Here is a 6,054-nt window from a genome sequence, read left to right as displayed (position 1 = left end):
CTCTATACAATCTCTATATTTTGCTCACAGGAGAGGAAAATTTTGTTTTTTGTTAGTGGTGTAAGAATTCTCATTGAAGTTCCTTCATACTATTTCATAAGGAAGTTGACCCAAACATCGGCACCATCATACATGAGTCACTCACCTCGAAATGTAAATGAAATGAAATGTGCCATATTTTGTCAATTGTGATTTTTACACCCCAATCGAAATTTGTCCTCCGCTTTTAACCCATCTGTGTAATCAGAACACACACACACACACACACACACACACACACACACACTAGTGATTACTAGGGGGCTGTGGTGCACACGTGCCCAGAGCGGTGGGCAGCCCTAGCCCGGGGAGCAGTTGGGGTTAGGTGCCTTGATCAAGGGCACCTCAGTCATGGCCTCAGGTCTGGGAATCGAACACACGACCCTCCGGTCACAAGACCAGTTCCCTAACCGCCAGGCCATGACTGCCCCCACCTCAATAATACCCCTTAGATAAAAATATAATTACTTATCATAAGCAATAATATTGAACTGCAATAGTCTTGAACTGAATAACCATTTTAATCAGACTGAAAATTGAAAAGAAAAGAAAAAATTGATCTGGAGAAACAAGAAACTCCCTTTCAAAGCTCAAGAACAAACGTTCCCATTTAACCATGTAACTGCCGTTGCTCAGTTATGCATCTCGTATACATTTTAAACAGATGTAAATGTTCTGTACAGTAAATTTGCCGCAGTGCCAATATTCAATTATTACGGTTGCTTTAATTGATCAGCCATTGGTCAGCTGTTATATACACTTTCTCAATATTGACCATTGGGAGGGTTTATTCCCATATATATGCTCTCATTCCCTTAGCATCACCATACCTTGGGTTAGGGTTTCCAGTGTGTCCTGCCCTGTGGGCAGTCATGGTCCGGTGGTAGGGAACTGGTCTTGTGTCCGGAGGGTTGTGGGTTTGATTCCCAGGCTTGAGGCCATGACTGAGGGGTTCTTGAGCAAGGCACCTAACCCCAACTGCTCCCCAGGTACTGGGCTAGGGCTGCCCACCGCTCTGGGCACATGTGCACCACAGTAATCACTATTGTGTGTTCTAACTGCACACATGGGTAAAAGCGAAGGACAAATTTCAATTGTTCAAATTTCACACACTCACACACACATACACACGTGTGATCCTTTTGGACTACTGCTGTGTACTACACACACACACACACACACACACATACACACACTCACACACACATACACACGTGTGACTAAAACTTTTAAAGCGTTCAGTGGACTCTGTTTCTGTAGGAATTCTGTAGGACCACCTACTGGAATTGGCTAAGGAAAAGACTTCCTGCTTCCTGCCGACGCTGCTTCCTGCTGACCGACGCTGTTGCGGAGCGGATTTTGAAATTGTTTTCTAAAGTATAATAACCTATTTACGTGCTAATCTTTACCTTTTGCATTCCTATATACATTTTACAGGTTTTATTCCGGCCGCTGACCAACTTTCTGCCTTCACAAATCAGCAAGCGTAAGTTTATATATCGGCTAGACACGGTAAGTGTTTTGATTTATTCATGGCTGGTGTTGGTTTGTTCCCGTGTTCGGAGTGTGGCATGTTTAGTCTAGACCCTTTCGCCACTGATAGTAATAGTGATAGTATTTGTCAGAGGTGCAAACTAGTAAATTCTCTCGTGGCGAAAGTGGAAAGCTTAGAGCGACGCGTCCACTCATTATTGAGGGATAGAGAGACAGGGACAGGGTCTGTAGTAGGTGTGGACGCGCCAGGGAGAACTAGCGCCTCCGCGACTCCGGCAATAGAGCCCTCACAGCGGGGTGAATGGGTGACGTCTCGGCGGCGTAGTCGGAGAGCGAGGGCTGCAGCTACCGCTAACGCCAGCGCTAGCCCACCAGAGCACCACTCCCCGGTTCACGTGTCCAACAGGTTTGCCCCGCTCAGTGTTACACCCACTGAGGAGACTCTGGTCATAGGAGACTCTATAGTCCGACACGTGAAAGTAGCTGTAGCTGTAGGGGCACCAGCGGTTACAGTCAGCTGTTTACCGGGAGCCAGAGCGCCGGACATTAGTGGCAACCTTAGACTGTTAGCTCATAGGAGGTTTTCTAGGATAGTGATTCATGTAGGGGCCAACGATATACGTCTGCGGCAGTCAGAGGTGACTAAGGCTAATGTTAAAGAGGTGGTTAAATTAGCCCAGACGATGTCCGATGCCGTAATCTGCTCTGGCCCCATCCCAATGCGGCGCGGTGATGAGCAGTACAGCAGGCTCACGTCGCTAAACCGCTGGATGTCCAAGTGGTGTTCAGAAAATCAAGTGGGCTTTATTAATAATTGGGAAGAGTTCGAGGGCAAGCCTGGTCTTTTAGGCAGGGACGGTGTCCACCCCACCCGGGATGGCGCTGCCCTGTTATCTTGCAGCATAGCCCATAGCCTGTTAGCTAGTCGGCAGAGTAGCACTAGAAGCTGCTGACTGTCCAGGGTCGCGACCAGGCCGCAGACTAATGGGTTAAACCTGTCTGCGAGCTGCTTAGAGGCGTCACCAAGTTCCCTTAGGATTGAGACTGTGTCTGTGCCCCGGGTTAAACTAAATCATAAGAAAATAGTCCGCCCGAAGTTTTTAACTAATATACAGACTTCACATCAAATTATTACAACCTATATGACCGATCTGAAAATTGGATTAATCAATATTCGATCGCTCAACTCAAAAGCAGTTTTTGTAAATGAACTTATAACAGACCAGAAAATTGATATTCTTTGTCTAACTGAAACGTGGGTTCAATCTGGTGATTATTTAACTCTAAACGAAGCCACTCCTGTGGGATATAGTTATATACATAGACCTAGACTGTCAGGCAGAGGAGGTGGAATATGTATAATCTATCGTGATTGTTTAGAAATTCATCAGAAATACTTAGATATCTCAAACTCATTTGAGATGCAGTCTATTAATGTTATTAGTCCATCTGAAAATAAAAGTACATTCTCCCTAACTAATGTATACAGACCACCAGGGCCTTACTCAGATTTCTTAAACGATTTCACCGATTTTGCAGCAAATTTAGCAGTATGTAGTGACAAAATAATAATGGTAGGAGACTTTAACATACACTTTGATAATGCGGAGGATCCACTGACAAGGGCTTTTACTTCTATATTGAACTCTGTCGGCATTAAACAAAACGTAGTAGGACCTACACATTATCGAAATCATACCCTAGATCTAATATTAACGCTGGGTATCGACGTAGATAATATAAACATACTCCCGCAAACCGTAGCAATCTCCGATCATTATTTAGTAAAATTCGATTTTCACCTTAACATAAATACCCGCCCGTCTCCTCGGCAGTGTATAAAGCGCTCAATAAATTCATCAACAGCAACACGGTTTATTGAAACCCTCCCTGACTTAACTGCTTTAGCCCACTCGCCATCCGATCCAGGAGAGTTAGATAGTCTAACCGACTACTTAGAGAATACCTGCAGATCAACTCTAGATATAGTAGCTCCACTAAAATATAAAAAAGCTAGATCCAAAAAGCTCGCCCCATGGTACACCGACCAAACTAGAAACTTAAAACAAATAGCACGTAAATTAGAGCGGAAATGGCGATCTACTAAATTGGAAGTATTCCACTGTGCCTGGAAGGATAGCATTATTGACTACAAACGGGCACTCACTAAAACACGCTCAGCATACTTAGCCTCACTGATAGAGAAAAATAAAAACAATCCTAGATTTCTTTTTAATACTATTTCTAAACTTACAAAAAATCAAGCAGGCACAGAACCTCAGATTCCAATAAACCTCACTAGTAATGTATTTATAGATTTCTTTGATAATAAAATAGAGAATATTAGACAAAATATAAAACCCTTTATTAGCAATACAACTGGTATGTCATCTGGTTTGGTTGATATTGATTTAAATTACATACCGGGAGAAAAACTTGATGCTTTTCATCCACTCCCAAAATCAGAATTAGAGAAAATAATTTCTTCCTTAAATTGTACTACCTGCACATTAGACTCAGTTCCCTCAAAGTTATTAAAAGAGGTATTACCAGCTGTAACTGAACCTCTTCTAACTATAGTTAACTCATCCATTACAATAGGTCACATGCCCAAATCATGTAAATTAGCAATTATCAAACCTCTGATCAAGAAACCAAATCTTGATCCGACTGTGCTATCTAATTATAGACCCATTTCAAACACATCATTTATATCTAAGATCATAGAAAAAGCTGTTGCCCAGCAATTATGCCTATATCTGCATAGGAATAACACATTTGAAAAGTTCCAATCTGGTTTTAGGCCCCATCACAGTACTGAAACAGCATTAGTTAAAGTAACAAATGATCTCCTCCTTGCATCAGATCAAGGCTATGTATCACTGTTAGTGCTTCTTGATCTTAGTGCAGCTTTCGACACAATTGATCATAGGATCTTGCTAGAAAGGTTAGAACGCTGGGTTGGAGTCTCAGGCACAGCCCTTTCATGGTTTCAGTCTTACTTAACAAATCGCTATCAGTTTGTAGAGCTCAATAATATTTCATCCAAACGTACAATGGTTAAATATGGGGTCCCGCAAGGCTCCATCTTAGGACCACTATTATTTACATTATATATGCTACCATTGGGCACAGTTATAAACAAACATGGTGTCAATTTTCACTGCTATGCGGATGACACTCAACTTTACATATCAGCCAAACCCGATGACAAACTCAGTTTAGGAAAAATTGAGGCCTGTGTAAGAGATATTAAATGCTGGATGTCTCTAAACTTCCTACAATTAAATGAGGACAAAACAGAAGTTCTCCTTGTGGGCCCTAAGGCCGCAAGACAGAAAATTCCAAACTTAATGCTTAATCTTGCAGACTATCCCATTACACCTGGCACAGTAGCCAAAAACCTAGGCGTCATACTCGACTCCGACCTATCATTTGATAAATATATAGATCATACTACTAGGATAGCTTTTCTACATCTCCGCAACATTGCCAAATTAAGAAATGCATTATCACAGGATGATGCAGAAAAATTGGTGCACGCCTTTGTTAGCTCTAGACTAGACTACTGCAATTCACTACTGTCAGGATGTTCAAATAGGAATCTAAATAAACTTCAAGTAGTTCAAAATGCCGCAGCTAGAGTTCTGACCAGAACTAGAAAATTTCAGCATATTAGACCAGTCCTATCAGCCCTGCATTGGCTCCCAGTTAAATTTCGTATTGATTTTAAAATTCTATTATTAGCATATAAAGCACTACACGGGCTTGCTCCTGAATACCTCCAGGAACTTATTTCCTATTATGAACCCCCACGTCAACTAAGATCACAGGGTGCTGGTCTGTTATTAGTTCCACAAATTAACAAGGTAACAGCAGGGGGAAGAGCCTTTTCTTATAAGGCCCCCCAGCTTTGGAATAATCTTCCTAAATGTGTCCGGGACTCTGACACAGTCACAATCTTTAAATCTAGGTTGAAAACCCACTTATTTAGTCTAGCGTTTGATAATTAATATCCCCCTTAGATAAAGGTACAGATCCAGGGGTTCATAGACGAAGGGTTTTATGGTAGACTGGGGTGCTGGTGCTGTCATCCTGTCACTGCTCGTGGTCACTCAAGTTTGTTGACAGTGCAGTGGACGGATGCCATTGTCTCAGAATGCCCCCAAGCCTATGTTACCTTCTGGTTCTGCCTTTTTTTTAGCTAGGCTGTAATAATTTAACTTAGTGCCGGAGTTGCTGCCACACTCCAGAAATGTTTATAATTTTACCTGTCCTGTATATGTCCTCATACAGAGCTAATTTTCCCTGTTTCATTTCTCCACATGGCTGCCCGCCTGCTTGAGGAATAATGAGATGAGGAGAGACAAGCGATCCATCCTGGCCGGCCACCTCCTGCCTAACCGGATGCCTACACCATGATGGACATTATTACATATTTTTCGGTCTAAATGGACATTATTGCATCTCTTACATTCTGTCTACATTCTGTCTATATTATTGTTGTTGTCATGGTGACCG

This window comes from Brachyhypopomus gauderio, chromosome 3, assembly GCF_052324685.1.
Source record: "Brachyhypopomus gauderio isolate BG-103 chromosome 3, BGAUD_0.2, whole genome shotgun sequence".
Classification (NCBI taxonomy): Eukaryota; Metazoa; Chordata; class Actinopteri; order Gymnotiformes; family Hypopomidae; genus Brachyhypopomus; species Brachyhypopomus gauderio.
This window is presented reverse-complemented; position numbering follows the sequence as displayed.